General features: G+C 49.5%; 1 long non-coding RNA gene across 1 annotated transcript; it reads left to right on the top strand.

Annotated features, from left to right (window-relative positions):
* The first annotated feature begins 155 nt into the window (after positions 1-155).
* On the top strand, positions 156-13,822 carry LOC306640257. The gene is made up of 3 exons (XR_013757779.1): positions 156-1,294; positions 8,933-10,522; positions 13,526-13,822. It is a non-coding gene; the product is annotated as an uncharacterized lncRNA (long non-coding RNA).
* The last annotated feature ends 4,468 nt before the right edge of the window (positions 13,823-18,290 follow it).

Here is an 18,290-nt window from a genome sequence, read left to right as displayed (position 1 = left end):
AGAGATAGAGTGAGAGAGAGTGAGAGAGAGAGGGGAGAGAGAGAGAGAGAGAGAGAGAGAGAGAGAGAGAGAGAGAGAGAGAGAGAGGGAGGGAGGGAGGGAGGGAGAGGGAGGGAGAGAGGGAGGGAGGGAGAATATGGTGGGTTGGGGGGAGCTATTCTTAAGTAGTGAAATTTCACGGCTAATAACAATGGACCAATGGCTGGTGAGGTGGTCTGCGGGCTAGCAATCTAGACCAATGTCTGGCTAGGAAGTTCGCGGGCTAGCAGTCTGGACCAATGGCTGGCTAGGAAGTTCGCGGGCTAGCAGTCTGGACCAATGGCTGGCTAGGAAGTTCGCGGGCTAGCAGTCTGGACCAATGGCTGGCTAGGAAGTTCGCGGGCTAGCAGTCTGGACCAATGGCTGGCTAGGAAGTTCGCAGACTGGTTGGGGGTGGGGGGCAGAATACTGGCAGCAGCAAAATGGCAGATCTGATCCAGTACTAAGCAAGGTCGAGTGACTTACATAGTTTTGAAGCATTTGCCTTTCTTTTTTCATAAACTATTAGTATTTTCAGTGCATTTTTCTATCGGGTTGTTGGTCTTTTAGTGTATATTAGAAGCTCATTATAGTCAAAGAACATTAGTATATATTTATACTAAATATATAAATAGTATCTGTCATGTAGGTTGTAGTTTTCTTTTGTCAGTCATTTGTCATTTTATTTATTTTAATCTTATTTGTTTTTCCATATAAAACAATTCCTTAAAGCATTTTTTCCCCTTATTGTTTCTAGATATTGAGTCAGAAAAGTTTTCCCCACTCCCAAATTACAGAGTTTAAACCATGCTGTCTTTCTTTCTTTCAGTGCTTATCCAAGTTTCATCTTCTTATGTATTTATTTATTTGTTCTGGGAATTGAACCTGTGCCGCTGAGTGTAGCTTTACCACTGAGCTACATCCCCCCGTCCTTTTGATTTTTTTTATTTTTGCTGAGGCTGGCCTTAAAATAGCAATCCTCCTGCGTCAGCCTCCAGAATTGCTGGGTTTATAAGTGTGCCCCCCACCCACATTTAAATCTCCAGTCCCTTTGGGAAGCATCCTGGCTCTCAGCAAGTGTGCGCTGCACTTCCGGTGGTGTGAGTCCCTGCTGCAGCACCGTGTATCGGATCACCCATTCTGTCCCCCTGGCTTGTGATCCTGCCCGGAGCATCTACTTCCACAGGCAGTGGGAGTGCTTTCTGAATTCTATGCTCTGGTCTCCAGAGGAATCGCCTGGTTTCATTCACCTCTGCTCCGGAACTTCCCTGCTAAGGTAAGGACGGCCTCTCCAAGATAATGGGGTGCCAGGGGGAATATTTGCCGCACAAGGGGCAGGCTGGCTTTGGGGCTGAGGAAAGCTCCATCCGACAACAGAGCCCTTTGTTCAGGGTGCAGAGACCAAGCTTTGGAAGCAAAAGCTCTTGAGGAGACCTCAGTATCCACGTAGCTCCAAACTCAGTAGATGGGAGGCTTTTCTGGAAAATCCCCTTGGGCAGGATGGAGGACTCTCTGGGTGGAGGAGACCCTTGGTCTCTTCCCGGGGAAGAGACAGGTAGGAGCCAACGTTCCGAGCTTGCACCCACGTCGGGGCTCGGGAAGCAGTAGTGGCCCTCCACTCCTGAAAGCCTACTCAACACTTAATTCACTGGCTTATGCACAGGGAAGGAGGTCAGTACGCTGTTCTTGCTCCTCTTTTGGGAAGAGGAGAGCAGAGCTCTGTGGCTCTGAGCGCTGAAAGATCACAGAGAGGCTTGTTTTTCAAGCAATGGTCATTGGTCTGTGAAAGTAAATGAGCGGTCTAGTCTCAGCTCCAGCTCTGCTGGCTAGGACCCCAAGTTTGGGAGGAAGAGAGAACCATGGGAGTCCACTGCCTGGGACACATTTTTTTTTTTTTTTTCTTTTTGTACCGGGGATTGAACCTGGTGTTGCTTAACCACTGAGCCCCATCCCCAGTCCTTGGTATATTTTATTTAGAGACAAAGTCTCTCTGAGTTGCTTAGGGCCTTGCTAAATTGCTGAGGCTGGCTTTGAACTTGCGATCCTCCTGCTTCAGCCTCTTGAGCCACTGTGATCACAGGCGTGCACCACTGTGCCGGGCCTAGGGACAAATTTTTAATGACACTTTGAGCTGTTATTTCTTAAATGAATAAATAAATGAAAAATGCTTTCCAGAAGATAGTTTCGAAGGTGGAGAAGTCATTTACCGCTTAGGGACACTAAGGTGAATTTGTTGAACTGATTTTTGAAGGGTTGATTTTGGGGCCAGTTGCTTTTCAATGAATTGGTCTGCCTGCCACATGGGCTTTGGGTGTGGAGGGCACCCTTTGGGAAGGTGACCACTTCCCATTTCCCTCCAACACTCTAAAGGCAGGTCTTAAAGATCCAGAGCTTGGCAGGACCACAGGAAGCCCCTCGAGGGAAGCAAATCTGCATGTGATTCCCACTCTGCTCACCTCCTGGGATATTGTAAGAACTGATGCGCGTGATGCCCACTTTATAACCTGTCCAGGGCCCTCGTGGGGGTATTATTGCTCATCAGACTAGATCTTTGCAACCACTGGCCCACCCCACAACCCAACAGCCATTCATAGCTTAACAGCTCTGAGACTCGTAACTCCCTCAGCTCTCCAAGGTGACCTTGAAGTCTCAGTTTCATAGACTCAAGCATAGTTTTGAGGTAGGATAGAAGACATAAGAATAGGAAGAAAGGCATCCTGAGGGACAACCCAAGAGTGGCCCTGATTTAAAGTCCAGATTTAAACGTCGCTTTTACATATCTTGATCACAAACAAGACTATTAAATCAACGATTAGACCTTATCCACAGGTATATCTATGTAGTGCCGTGTTCACAAAGCAGAACGTGTCAGAAACGAAAAAGAAAATCACCCACTGTCCCAGTAAGAACTCAATGCGTCAATAAATCACCCCCATCTCCATAGTGGTCCCCACGTCAGGAAATGACCCCACCCGTCCCAGTCACGGTCCACTACCCAGTTACCAACACAAGGAGAACTGAGCACACCTCCCACATCCTCTCAGATCCCGCCCTGGACTGGTCACACCTACAAACGCGCCTGGCTGCGGTGGCCGGCCTCTTCTCTAATGCCCCCTCCGCCCCGCTCTCAGAGGACGTGCTTCTTTCTTTCAGTGAACACCATCTGTACCTCACTTTGCCCATCCTCAGATTCCTTTTGAGGGATCAGTGAGTATATTGCACTTTCATTGGAATTTTGGGAAACTCAGCCCTCTGTGGCTGAGTTTCTCTACTTACCAAGAAAAGATATATTCACAATGACACAAAAACACCTGCTCAAAATGATATAAAAAGACCAACAAACTTTCTTTTTTGGTTTGAACTGAAATTAAGACAACTATGTAAAAATACTTCTTGGCTATAATGATAACATGTAATAAACAGTTATTGAATGCAACCTAAGGGCAGAGTAATCTGCCATAGAATATTGACCACTTACTTTTTGTTTATTCATTGTATACAAATGGAGTATAACTATCGTTTCTCTGGTTGCATATGAAGTAGAGGCATACCATTTGCATCTTCACACATGTTCATAGGGCAATGATGTTTGTCTCATTCTATTATCTTTCCTTTCCCTGCCCCCTCTCCACCCCTTACTTCTGTCTACAAAACATCCTTCTTCCATTCTTTCCTTACCCCCTCCCCGTCGTCCCCATTATGTATCATCAACCACTTATTAGAGAAATCATTCAGCCTTTGGTTTTTTGGAATTGGCTTATTTCACTTAGCATGATAGTCTCCAACTCCATCCATTTATCTGCAAATGTCATAATTTTATTCTTCTTTATGGCTGAATAATATTCCATTGTTATATATACCACAGTTTCTTTTGCCAAAGATTTGCATGGCCTGAGTCAAGGTCCACTTCCCTTTTGGGGGACCTCCTCAGAAGGACAATGTAACCTTCTGAAGAACTGATTATGTGAAGTTAGAGACATCCCATTGTCTCTGTTTCTTTAAACACTGCCTCCAACAAGGAACTGACACTCTCTCTATAAACAGGGTCAAGCTATAAGATGGAACAGCCCCCAACAGAAGAGTTTCTGGGGTGGCAGGATCTACGCCTGCCACTATTTATTGCCTAAAGTCGAAGACTTCCAGCCTCTCGGAGCAAATCCATTGGAAGCACTTCTCTGTCTCCACAGGGATATTAACCTGGGAGCCCGCGGCTGGAGAAAGTGACAGTAGCCAGTTGGTTTGCTGAACTGCAAAAGTAGGTGGCCCTGATGAGGCGAGAGCAGGTTGAAGGAGCTGGTGTCCTTCCACTGGGTGCCCGCAAGCCCCTCCTGGTCACTCGGCATCCGAGGTCCCCGGTGCTGTCTCTAATTGGGTGGAGGTGCTCAAAAGTACATGGAGAGTCTTTTGCAAATGGTTTACTGAGGGCAAATTCTCAGGGTAAGAACGGGCAAGGGAAGGGGCAGCAGGAAAGGGCAGGTGGAGGCCAAGCCACGCTGCTCTCTGCTGGAAGCCCTCCCCCGCCTGATTCTACCCTGAGGCAAGGGGATGGGGCTTGGTGACCCTGCAGCTGGGCAGCCCGGGCCCGCAGTTGGCCTCCCCAGGGGAGAATAACCAGGTGACTCCTGTCAATCAGTGGCAGTTTCATGAACTCTGGGGAGAGGGTGCACCAGCTCACCAGTTGGTTTCCTACTCTAGGGACTAGAGCTTCCTACAGCCTCCAATGTGGCTTCCTACTGCCCCAGAATGACCTCCGCCCACACACAGACACCAGGGGCCCTTTGCCTCTGTCATCCCTCCTCCAGGCCCCCTATCTTCTCTGAAAGTCCTTCCTGTTAACCAGCCCCACCCTTAGACAGCCTTGGTGCTTACTGATCCCAATCACGTCCCCCTCATCCTCCCTACCCGGTGGCGTGTGCCTTGGCACAGTGTGCCCTTGGAAGGCAAGGGCCACACCTAGCTCTCCTTTGGGTCTCTAACCTGGAACTGCACCTAGGAGGTGACTCTGAGTGGACACAACCGAACTCAGAGGACACTCAGCTTGGGAGGCTGCACCCCAGGCCTGCCCAAGGTCCTGTGACCACTCGAATCCTTTCCTGTTGCCAAATCTGGATTAGGGTGCGTATTCTCTAACTCACTCACCAGTTTCTGCATGTTTTTGGTTCCTGGGTGTTGGTTCTGCTGGGATTGCAACCTTTTGCTCTCCTGGGTCAGGAGACTGAAGTAAGATCATAGAAAACCGGTGAGCCAAAATCCCCTGGGGAATGAGGACACACACTGCAGAGCCTCAGAGGTCAAGTGCGAGGGATTTCCAGAGGAAGTGAAAGCTCGCTGTCAGCTCCGGAAGGGACATGCAGACCCACTGGCCAGGGCCCACCCGGCAGCTAGCTTTGCCATAGGGCCCTGAGCCACAGCCTGTCAGTCCCCCGGCCAACCGCAGATCAGGGCCACATGTCGGTACCGTGGCTGTGGCGTGTTTCCTGAAAGTTCGGGAGGCCTGGGACTGAGGCTTCTCCCTCACTCTTCATGAGCAGATGTTTTCGGAGACAGGCTGACGCACACTCGGGAATGGACAGGAGGACAGATGGAAGGCAGAAGAGGCATCCCCAGGACAACCCAGAGGCCAGTGTCACCACCCTGTTCTCTACCGGTACTAAAAAAGGACGGGCTCACGGGCAGTAACTCCAGACAAGCTCCAAGGCAGCAGCTGGGCTGGGCCTCAAATAGAGCAAAGAAAGATGTTATTCAGGGCCACCAGCGGCCTCCCTCCCCTGCCCAGTTCCCCCTCTCCCTCTCTCTGAAATTCTTCCCGCCCACAGCAGCAGCTTTTTTTGTCCCATGATAGGGGTGTGTGGGGGCGGGGAGGGAAGCTGGCTGCCAGCTGGCTGCAAGCTGCAGGGCTGTAGGTCGTAGAGCTAGGGAGATCCAGTCTCCCAGTAACGATCCCAGGCCCCATGTGCTGCCACCCAGGGAACCAAGGGCTCTTCTCTTGCCCAAACCATATGTGTAGGGGTGCCAGGCTAGCTCAGGCACAGGTAAGGGCTGCAGAGTGAAGACCCCAGACTCCGGGAGCTGGGTGGAAGCAGGCTTGTGGCGAGCAGCCTGCAAACTCCTTTATTGCAGGAACAGCTATACATTTCATAGACTTCTTGCCCAATCACAATGTGCCACGGGGGATCAGACCACCAGGCTCCTATACAGGTTCCCTTGGTAACACTAGGTCAATTTGGGGGCAGTTGTTTCCTTTCCTTGGTGACCAGAGCAGAATACGCCTCTCCGTAGGTTTTCCTGGCAGGCGTGAATGTGCGAAGGTTTTCCTTACACACTTGAGACATTCACTGCTGCCAGCCAAGAACTAGGATTTCTCCCAACACATATGGTTGGACTCTGTCTTTTTTGTTTTTGGAAGGATTATGGGGGCTCGATGAGAAGGGCACTGGCAAGAGAGGGGCTACTGGCTTCTCCAGGGAAAGTCACCTCTAGGCCGAAGGCCGCAAGAGCCAATTTGTGCTTATTTGACTTGGACAGTTAGTTGAAAAAGGAGAAGCAGCTCTCAGCGTGTGTATGACCAGCTGCTCAGAAGAGGTTCTCCTCCTGGAGTAAAGTAGAAACTGCCGGTAAACCAATTGTCAAAGTTCAGATAGGGTATTTTGACTCAAAATCTATCATGAACCCGCCACCCCCACCCAAATTCTGCCTAGATCAATCTAGTACAGTGAGATTTTTTCTTCTTCCTTTTTTTGCATTATTATGTTTGTTTCTCCAAGAAGTCGGACCATGTTCATTTGGCCCTTTCTTCCCATGCCTTAAAAATTAGCGAGATAAGCTGAGTGTGGTGGTGCACACCTGTAATCCCAACAACTTGGGAGGCTAAGGCAGGAGGATTCCTGTTCGAGGCCAGTTCAGCAATTTAACCAGACCCTCAGCAACTTAGGGAGACCTTGCCTCGATAGCTACAAAGGACTAGGGATGTAGATCAGTGGTAAACCATTGCTGGGTTCAAACTCCAGTAACGACAACAAAAAAGTTAATGATACAGATCAGTGAGATACAACTGACAGTCCAGAATTAAACCTGAACATGTCAAGAGTGATTGATTTTTCAACAAAGATGCCAAAATATTCAATGAGGACTAAAGATTCTCTTCAATTAATGGTCCTGGGACAACTGAATATCCAGGTACGAAAGAAAGAAGTTGAATCCAAATGGTTCCAAGACCTCAATGTAAGAGTGAAAATTATTAAACTCTTAGAAGAAACTGGAGTGATGAATCTGTATAATCTCGAATCTGGCCGTGGATTTTTAGACACGACCCTGAAAGCACAATCAATCAATTAAATGAAAAAACCAGGCAAAGTTAATTTCACTAAAATTTAAAACTCTCATGCATCAAAGACCAGTACTGTCCCACGTACACACACACTCTCCGACCATTCAATGCCTTGCGCCACCCTGGGACTGCTGGCAAGAAAACCATCACAGGTGTGATCCCCAAACCTTGTATCTCCAGAACCATGAGCCCAGATAAATCTCTTTTCTTTATAAAGTTAACATAAAAGATCACTATCATGAAATTGAGACTACCCACAGAAGAGGAAAATATGCAGGTATCCAAAAAGATCTAAGATCCAGAATACATATTTGTTAAAAACTCTTATGACTCAACAATAAAAGGAAATTCATTTTAAAAATGAACAAAGGACGTGAATAGAGAGGTACCCAAAGACCCAAAGAAGATATACGAATGGCCAATAAGCACATGGTGATCAAATCAAAATACCATGAGTACCATTTCCCACCCACTAGGATGGCTATAAGTAAAAATACAGCTGGATGCAGTGGGGCAAGCCTATAAATCCCAGTGACTTGGGAGGCTGAGGCAGAAGGATTGCGAGTTTGGAGCCAGCCTCAGCAACTTAGCAAGATTCAAAGAAATTTAGTGAGACCCAATCTCAAAAAATAAAAAGGATTAGAGATACAACTCCCCTGGGTTTAATCCCCAGGACCAAAAGCAAACAACCAACCAACAGCAACCAAAAGTTGGTAAGTGGGAAGTATTGGTAAAGATGTGGGGAAATTAGAATGCTCATTTTTGGCAGGAATGTAAAATGGTTCAGCCATTGTACAAAACTTTTTGGTAGTCCTCAAAATACTAACCATAGAATTTCCATAAAACCTAGCAATTCTACTCCCAGTTATATACACAAGAAAATTTAAAATAATACTTCAACAAACTCTTGTATCTGTTCAATGTTCGTAGCAGCATTATTTATAATAGCCAGAGTGGAAACAACCCAAATCGTCATTAACTGGTGAATGGGGAAACAAAAAGTAACATAAGTGACGTCTTCGTGTTTGGTTTTTATTTTCCCATAAAAAACAGTGAGGTACCATCCACACGACTGGCCCTTCCCTGGTCTGTTTTAGGGTTTCCCAGGGTGGATCCTGTGGGAGATTTGGCCCCAGCTGCCTCACTGATAATGTCACAAGGTCAGAGAATTTAGGAACCCCTTGTTCAGGGACCTCCAGGGGCATTTTAACACCCCTCTCTCCCTCTAGGCGACTTCTCTTCCTCCCCCTCTCTTCTTCCTCTTCCTCTTCCTTTTTGGTGATACTAAGGATTGAACCTAGAGGGGATTTACCACTGAACCACATCCCCAATCCTTTTCATGTTTTATTTAGAGACAGGGTCTTGCTAAGTTGCTGAGTGTCTTGCTGAGTTGCTGAGGCTGGCCTTAAACTTGTGATCCTCTAGCTTCAGCCTCTTGAGTAGCTGGGATCAGAGGCATGTGCCACCTTCCTGGCTTCCCTCTGCACTTTAAAAGTTCCTTTTCTCCTGCCACTCCCTGCTCAATTCCTTCCCTTCAGGTCTTCTCTGTGCCTCAGTGTGAGGCCTCTTTCTTCCTTCTCTTTGCAGATTAGCCCAGATGCGTCCTTACCGAGTTCATATTATGGCCTCCAGATGACTAATGGTAGGTAGAATCCAAAGATGGCGACCATGAAGACCTTCCTTCCCTCATACCAAGCTCAATGACTCTGCCCCACCTAGCAAGGGAGTGAACTTTCCATGGGAGGCGGAAGTGACATCTGAGGTCTTCCAGGCAAGGCCATAAGAAGTCTGCTCTGGAACTTTTGGATAGGTGTGGAGGGTGGTGCTGGTCATTTTAAAAGAACTCCGACAGTTCAAAGACTGTCATGCTCGTGGAAGCCCAAGCTAGGTAAGAGGTAGAAGCCGACAGAGACGCCTGGCATCCTCCAGCTGCTCCAGCTGTTGGGGCCCAGGGGCCAGGCCTTCAAGTAAAGAAACCTTCGAATGACTCTAGCCCCTTCTGCCAGCTGACAGCAACCTCGTGAGACTCCAGGTGGGAACCTTCCTGCTGAACCCAGCTGACTCCTAGATCCTGAGACTGGTGTTTCAAGCCACAGCATTTTGGAGAGACTTATTACACAGTTGCCTGTGTGCCCCAGTTTCTCTGTCAACTGCCTGAGGACAAATGCTCTGAGCCCTCATCTGTGAAGAGGGTGTTCCATGTCCACAGGGAACCTACTGCCCCGGATCCTTTGGCATCTGAGCCTGGTTCTCAGAAACAGGAGCCATTCTAGCAGGTGAGGGACCCAGGACAAGCAACAAATGACCTTGTCCCATGTCCAGTAGTCAACAAGTGCCCATTCTCTAGGCATCCAACTTAGCGAGAGGATTCTCAAGTGACTCAAAGTCATGTGACTTCCTAGGTAGGTCCAGTGGGTAGACAAGGAGTTGGGGTGGAAGGCCAAGACAATCAGAGAAGATTCTGAATTCAGCAATGCAGAGTCAGGAAAGGATCCAAGTTCCTGAGACCGTGGATCTGCTGCCAGTCCCCCTTGACCTGCTTCCTGCTGCCAGAGTGAAGGGGGCAGGGCCTGGAGCTCCAGGGGTAATCCCAGAACGCTGGGCATCCTGGCTTTGAAAAGGCATAGTTCAAGTTTCTCTCTGGCTCCCTGGGAGGCTGAGTTGCTGGGAAATTCCCACCATTTACTGTGCCTGCCAACTTTCCTGGAACCTTCTGAAGAGTGAGCCAGGAAAAGATCTGCCCACAGGCCCTTAGAGTTACAAATCCTCTTTCCTCCCTGCACTCAGGATGGACTAGGAAAAAAGTCCCTTTAATATGATACTAATGGGTAGGATCTCCATTTAGTCAATATTTGTTGTGTTCCAGGCAATTTTCATATATATTAATCATGAGTTCATTCAGCAAGTCAAAGAAATATGCTGGTTTTATAGATGAGGGGACAGAATCAAAGAGGCTGATAACCTCCCAGTGGCCACGCAGGCCGGGAAGTACCACGGCCAGAGTTCCTTCCCAGGTTTATCAACCGCATCCCCTACTGCGGACGGACTGACCCAGCCCAGAGAGTAAAATGCAGACTCCACAGCATGACACACAGGGCCCCAGAGTCTGGTCCCTGCCAGTACTCATCTATGTCCAGGACTTCAGCCAATGCCCATGCGCCAGACAACCCTTCGCAGGTACTGTTCCCTCCGCCAGAAAAGTCCCCGCATTCCTCTTGGCTAAGTCCTATCAGTGCCTTGAAACTTTGTTCCTGCCCACGGACCTGCTTCTTAGGTAGGATTAGGGTCCAAAGTCAGGGTGTGAGGTGAAAATCTCATGTGGGGAGCCACCATCTTGTTCTTCCATGGAACTGACTAACCAGGGTTTCCCCCATTCTGAAACAGGTGCTTTTTGAGTAGGGCCATGGTGAGGGTCGGAGGGCTGTTCAAGGAAGCTTCCTGATGTTGACTTACTGTGAGATTGCATCATGTGTACCTGTAACTTATTAGGCCTCGATGACTTGTATTCAGAAAAAGCCACTGAATATATGAAGCCATGCATGCAGACGGTAGTGCTATATTTAAGGAATGCTTGAATTCTCCTGAAGAGAGGAAAAGGTTGGGAAGATCTGCACAGGACTTCCAGCTGCCTTCTTGATATTTTATTTTAATATTTAATGACTTGAGAAAAAGAAGCAAATAGGTTGCAGTGTTGAGACTGAACTAAACTGGGTGGCGAGCCACGGATTTCTATTACATTCTTGTCTGTGCTTGAAATATCTGAAATTTGAAGTATTTCAAAATAAAAGCAAGCTGGCCATGCACGGTCTCCCACATGGCACTGGGGTAGACCCCAAAGGTGTTGTGGTCCTTATCCCAGTACCGTGTGTATGTTACCTTATGTGGCACACGGGACCTTACAGATGTGGTTAAGGATTTTGAGATGGAGATATTATTCTGTATTATCCAGGTAGATCTAATGTGATCCAAAAGGTCCTTTTGAGAAAAAGGCACGAGGGTCAGAGTCAACAGGAGGTATGAAGATGGGAGCAGAAGGTGGGATGATGTGGTCTCCAGTCAGTGGACATGGGCGGCCCCTCCGACTGGAAAAACACAAGCAATAGATTCCTCCAGAGCTTCCAGAAAGAACACAGATGGCCCTGCCAACGTCTTCTTGTAGCCCCGGAAAGATCCATTTCTGACGCCTGTCCTCCAGAACTGCTGTATAATAAATTGGTGCTGTTTTAAACCACTATGCTTGTGGAAGTTTGTTACAGCAGCCATAGGAGTGAATGCAGGCGTGGGAACAATGAGGGAAGAAGCAGCTCAGGGAAGACATCTCTGATCCAAGATGGCAGAGCTGAGTTCCCTGAGTCCTCAGCACCCATTCCTCTGCTTCACTAGAGTCCAGTTAGCTCTAACTCTAAACCAAAGGTTCAAAGGGCTCCCAAGACTACAGGCCCTGACCTGCAGAGTTGCGTCAGCTCAGCATGATGGCCTCAGATGCCTAATTCCTCCAGGATTCCAAGATACCCCTGGCCTGGGGTTTAGCTGCCTAGGCTGCTTCTGGGATTTGCAAATGAAAAGGCTGGTTTTCCATCAGTTGGATGCCCAAAGGCTTCTAATCCCTCACCTTCTCCCTCCGAGTTTCCCATTCTCTGCTGTTTACCAGTCTCTGGGCAGAGGCCACCCTGGCTTCTCACTTCTGCGCCCACTGAGCTGTTCTTCACCCCCAACACTGGCACCAGGTTCTGGGAAGATGAGACAAGATCTCGTCTTGGAGATGCCGTGTGCCCCTCACCTCAGGAGTTTGCAGCCTGGCAGGAGAAAGTATCATGTGCCCACAGAGGACCACAGAAGAAGGCAGCAGGTGACTGGCAGGAGGGAGGGACCAGAGAGGCCACACTGACTGACGCATTTCCACAGGGCTCCACACTCCTTTCCCAACTACCACCCAGAATCTGCAAATGCAGATCTTTGTCTGAAGTAGTAAAGAATCTTATTAAAGCAAAAAACACAGACAAACACTGTTGTAGCCACGTCAGGTGGTACCGTGAGGGTGATCGTGCCTGGGCGCTGCAGAGAGAGTTATGGGGAGCCAGAGAAGAGAGCAGTGACAGCTGTCCAGGGGAGGCGGGACTCAAGTCCCCATCCTTGGAAAGACCTGGTGGCATCCTCAGCTGCAGACGTGTGTGTATGCGTGCGTGCGTGCGTGCGTGTCGGGTGGAGGAGGGGTCTGTGCAGCTGGAGATTTGATTTGAAAGGAAGGAGGGAAGACAGGGAGAACAAAGCATGAAGCCCAAACTCTTTTGAGACTGAAAGACCTCAAAAGTAAAAGTGTTTGAGGAACGGTTAAGAGATTCTAGCCAGAATGAGGCCCTGGGACACGTTCCCTCAATTGTCAGCAGCAAGACTGGAGAGCGATTGGGAACGTGTCCACCAGACCTAGAGCGAAGAGTATTTATAACAAAAGACTGGGGGAGGAAGGAGTATGGAGTTCACAGTGGACCAGAGGGGCCGATCACCTGGCGGAGGGAGGCCTGTGGGTACCACGGCCGCCCGGAGGTAGCTATGCCTGTTGCTTCTGGATTGGTTGGAACTAACAGTCCGGGACATTCACACTTAACCAGGTCACGGAGCCCCTGGTGATCCGCTGTGTCAAGGTTTCACATACTTTCAGGAACGTGGAAGTCTTTTGTTGGTTCCTCCCGCAGCTGTTAACTGATTAACCTCCCTCACTGCTTTCCCGCTCCATCTCTGGGCCCTTAGAATTAAATTTTGGGTAGCTCAGATTTTGTCTTTTGTTAAAAGGTGTGAAGGTTTGGGGCATGGTGCTGCTTGCCTATAATCCCAGTGACTCGGAAGGCCGAGGCAGGAGGATCTCAAGTTTGAGGCCAGGTTCAGCAATTTACTGAAACCCTGACTTGAAATAAAAAACAAAAGGAGTGCTTGCGAGGCCCTGGGTTAGATCACCAGCACTGCAAAAAAAAAAGGGGGGGGGGGGCAAGGATATAGTTCAGAGGTAGAGGCCCTGGGTTCAATTCCCAGTAAAAAGGAAAGGAAAAGAAAAAGTCTGAGGTATGAACGTAACAGTGTCCACTTTATGCTCTATGCCACTGCAACTTATTTTTAAAATGGACATGTTTCTTTCTCTTCTTTCCTCTCTGCTCCTCCTTAATCTCTCCCCCTCCCTAATCTCAGGGGAAACAGGATCGCCTTTCTTGCCCATCCGAGGCAGAGTTATCGGACCCTGAGTCCACATGCACCACAGGAAGAAGGAATCCTGACTTTGGGGATGCTGCCAGATCTCAGAAATGACTGTCTCTCTCAAATCAACAAGTGAATTACCACTCCAAAGAGAGCATGGAGTGTGCCTTTGAGTCACCTCTTTAAAAGCCCCTGTCCCTGCTGAGGGGCAGAATCACAGCCTCTGGGACAGGAGTCCCTTGTGCTTCTCCTTCGCTAGCAAAGCGATAAACCTTTTTCCTTTTTCTTTTCCTTTTTCTCCTTGTTATTGGATTGGTGCCGGGGACAAGGACGGAGCTTTTGGTAACAAGTGAACCAAGAATAAAATTATGGGGAGTCCTGGAGGAGTAGCAGGGGTCAGCTGTGGGGGAGTCAGATGGTGCTGGGAAATGATCTGTGGCAGGTGCCCTGAACAGTAGGATTGGGTGGGGACATTTCACAGCCCAGGGCGACCTTATAGTTAACTCAAGGGCACAATGGAGAGGGGGAGGGAAGACTAATTAGAGGTGAAAGGGGATGAGTTGAAGTGATCAGCATTCACCGGAAGAGCTGAGTGAAGGAGACTATTCCCCCGAGAAATGAAAGCAATACCAACAGAGTTCATGCCGGTCACTTTGCCTGGAGAAGAAAAATCGATCAAAACTTCAGCAAGCAGCAGCTGGGGCTATTTGGTCACTTATATTCAAATCTCATCAAAGGACAAGTTAGAGTCACTGTCACACACCAGGGGAGGCCACCCTCTCCCCTGGTCCTCTAGACAGCAGGAGGAAGAGGGCAGAGCAAGGGAAGGTCGCTGAGCCTGCGCAGAGCAGCGAGGGGGAGCCTCCTGCGGAGAGGCGGGACAGGGCAGGCGGAAGCACCGTACCTGAACCAGCTCCGGACCGGCGTAGGGCTGGAAGAAGGAAGGATGAAGGAAAGGCAGGTGGGCACGACGCTATTTAAGCCTGAGAAAGAAAAAGTCAGCAGGGACAAGCAGAGGAAGCTGGAGCTAGGGGAAGAAAGGGGACAGGAACTTGATGATCAGTGACTAGGAAGGATCAAAACAAGGGACAAAGCAGAAAGAGAGGTCTTGAGAACAATGCGCCTGAGGTCAGAACAAAGGCTGCAGAGCCCCACGGGCTGGGGAAGCAGGCCTTCTGCAGTCCCTGGGACTTGGTGACACAGGGGAGCATCTGCCAAGCACAGTGACACACGCCCTGCTGTCGGCTGGGCGGAAAAGTGGGGCTCCCTGGGAAACAATGTTCGCTTCAGATCCAGTTTTGGCTTGCTGGCTGGGGCGCACTGTCTTCAGGGAGCGAGCTGCCGGGGCCTCTGCTGCAGCAGGGCTGCCACTGAGATGACTGCAGGTGTTCATCCAGGAGCTTCTGGACGCTGCAGTGTCAAGTGCAGGGTTGGCTCAAGAGCAAATGGAGCCTAACTCATGCGAATCTTATGTGCTCTGGGAGCGGTAGTTGGCCCAGGCTGAGGTGTAAGGTACCTTCCAAGGACACAGTGGTCTGTCTGGTGGCTTGGCTTCCTATCCCTGCTCTCTTTCTGATCTTGGAGATCATCTGAGTGGACAGTGCCTCAGTTTAACAATCTGCAAAATGGGTACCGGGATAACCCCATCTCACGGGGCCGCACATATCTGCTGAGTGCTTAGAACAGTGCCTAACACACGGCAAGTACCCACTCCACGTCAGTACAGGTGATTACGAATTCATGACCCAAAATATTAAGAGGGGAAGTAAAAGGAGACCCGAGCTGGTGGAGAAGCCGCTCTTGAGTGGGCTACATGTGGGGCCTACTTGGTGGGTAGTCCGAGGTGGGAAGGGACTTCCCACAGGAGGCAGGTCTGGGGTGGCCGTTCCCAGGGTTCTCTGGCCTTTCTTCTTCTTTCTCCTTGTGGTATTGAGGTTTGGACCAGGGGCGCTATGCTACTGAGACTTACCCCCCAGTCCTTTTTATTTATTTTTTCATTTTGAGATATGGTCTCGTTAAGTTGCCCAGGCTGTCCTTGAACTTTTGATCCTCTGTTCTCAGCCTCTGGAGTCACTGGGGTGACAGGCATGCGTGAAGTGACACTTGGTTGGGGGCCGGTCATCAGAAAGATGAGGCCAGGACAAGAAGTTTGGAACTTTGGAGGGGACTGCTCGCTGTCCCTCCAATCTCTGGGGAAGGGAAAGCAGCCAAAAGTTGAGTTGGTGACCATTGGTCAATGGCTTAATGTGCTGAAACCTCCGTGAAACCCAAAAGGTCAAGGTTGGGAGAGCCTGAAGAGGGTGCTCCAGGGTGTCCGACGTGTGGGGTGGTGGAGGGCCTCACGCCCGGGGAGGGCCTGGAAGTTTCACGCCCGTCCCGTGTACCTCCTCACCTGGCCGCTCACCTGTATCCTTTGCAATCTCCTTTTTAATAAACCAGCAAACCTAGGAGATTCCCGGAGTTCCGTGAGCAGTGGCGTGGGAACCCTTGATTTACTGCGAGTACGTAGGAGGGATGGGAGGCCTGATCATGTGCTAGGAGTCTGAAGTGGGGAGTCCTGTGGGACTAAGCGCCTAACCTGTGGCATCTGATGGACGCCAGGTAGTTCGCACCAATTGCATTGAATTTTAGGGCACCCAGCTGGTCCTGGGCACTGGCTGGTGTTGGGGGCTGGGGCTGGGGCTCAGTGGTGGAGCGTTTGCCTAGCATGTGTGAGGCATAGGGTTCGATCCTCAGCACCACATATAAATAAATGAATAAAATAAAGGTCCATCAATATCTAAAAACTAAAAAAAAAATGTGTGATATGTGTTAAGAGCACAGTAGGACCCAGTCTGTTTTCTGCATTATATGACAGGGACTTGGGGCTTGGGGTGGGAGGACAAATGAAATGTGATGGCCACAGCGTGAAGAGTACCTCCCCACAGAAACCGTAGATCTTACAAAGGTGGTACAGGGAGAAGAAGGGCGTGCACCCGCAGGCACGTGAAAGCGGATTAGCACACATACGTGGGAAATGTCAACCTGAAGCCCAAGACACAGCTGAAGACAGACATGGAGCACTTTGGGGTGGGTGATCAAGGGGAGCAGGGAATGGCTGTTGTGGGAAAAGGCAATAGCCGTTTTTTAAAAGGAGTGTAGCTGGGCCAGTGGTGCCCCCGCTATGATTCCAGCAACTCAAGAGGCTGAGGCAGGAGGATCACATATTCAAAGCCAGCCTCAGCAACTTAGTGAGGCCGTGAGCAACTTAGGGAGACCCTGTCTCTACATAAAATACAAAAAAGGGCTGGGGATGTGGCTCAGTGGTTAAGTACCCCTGGGTTCACTCTCTGGTACCAAAAAAAAAGAACATTAAAAAGGAGTATAAGCTGGGCACAGTGGTGCATGCCTGTATCCCAGCCAATCGAGAGGCTAAAGCCTCGCAAGTTTGAGACTAGCTTCAACAATTTTGCAAGACCCTGTCTCAAAATCAAAAATATGAAGGGCTGGGGATGTGGCTCAGTGTCACAGTACCTGGGTCCCATCCCTAATACTGAAATAAATAAATAAATACACAATAAAGGTGTGTAAACCAAGAGTTTAGTACAGACACTGGGGTTAGCTATTAGTTATTAATTAAAAAAATAATAATCAGAACACAGTGAACACTTTCCTTCCAGCATACATTTCGGTGAGTTCTGAGAAAAGGCAGGGTCCTTCCCTGACTTCCCTTCCATATTAACCTGGCAGTGAGTATGTCTCCAATGACAGAACGAGAGGTGGTTAGTGACAGAATCACCCAGTAAAATATTCCATTTGTCCCACTCTTCTGCACAGCTAGGAGAAGGATTCGGTTTTCTGATTTCCTCCTTTTTTAAGTTAACGGGTGGCAGTCTTCTTCTCCAAAGTCGGAATCAGTGTTGAAGTTGATCACATTTCAGCTCCCCTTTCCTACCGCCATCTCGAGGGCTGGAAAGGTCACTTCGCTGTGGACAGACTGCAAGCCCCTGCACCGGGCATGCAGTCAGTCACGCTGTCAGTCAGCTCACTTCCGCCTGCTCAGGGAGCTCGCGGGAGGTGCCCACGGGGTGTGCTGATCCAGGAGGGAGAGACCTCAGTGGTGGGCTGAGTTAGGAAGTGACTCAGCTTCTTGTGGCACATGAATTTCAAAACAGGGGGACTGCAGACTTCTCTTATGAGGAAACACTTCTGAGGACTGTTATTACATCAGGAGAGCTGAAGTCAGCAGGCAGCAGACAGCCGCAGGACAGGACAGGGTTTGTTGGGACCGCACCCCTCCCGATGGTTACAGGAAGGGCCAAAGTGGAAAGCCCAGACATCATGACTGGCAGAAAAGAGACGTTTGGGGCACTATTTACATAATGCAAAGCGTATTTTCAGCACCAGGCAGGGCTTTACGTCATTGGGTGTGCAGGGCCTGGTCAGCTTCTGGTTAGTGGCTCTGACGGCAGGAATCAGCCGTCTGTGACCTGGTCCACAACCTCCCCAGGCCCTCATCCCTCCCGTGTGCCTGGACCTTCGCGGGCGACACGTTCCTCACGGCACGAGTTCACCTTGGCGTGGCGCAGCGATCCGAACCCTTCCGCTGACAGGAGCGCGATAGTCCCTCTGGGTGCAGAAGCCACCTCCGCTCCGACTCCTCATTCTTTTTTCACAACAGTGCTTCTTAAAATGGGATTGGAAGACGGTGACAACTCTCCAAAGTCACCCCTGCTACTGATGGCAGCGGGATGTACTAATCTAGCGTGGGGTGGAGGGA

This window comes from Sciurus vulgaris, assembly GCF_902686455.1.
Source record: "Sciurus vulgaris genome assembly, chromosome: 11".
Classification (NCBI taxonomy): domain Eukaryota; kingdom Metazoa; phylum Chordata; class Mammalia; order Rodentia; family Sciuridae; genus Sciurus; species Sciurus vulgaris.
Note: the sequence above shows the minus strand (reverse complement) of the source record. Positions and strands in the feature narration are given on the sequence as shown.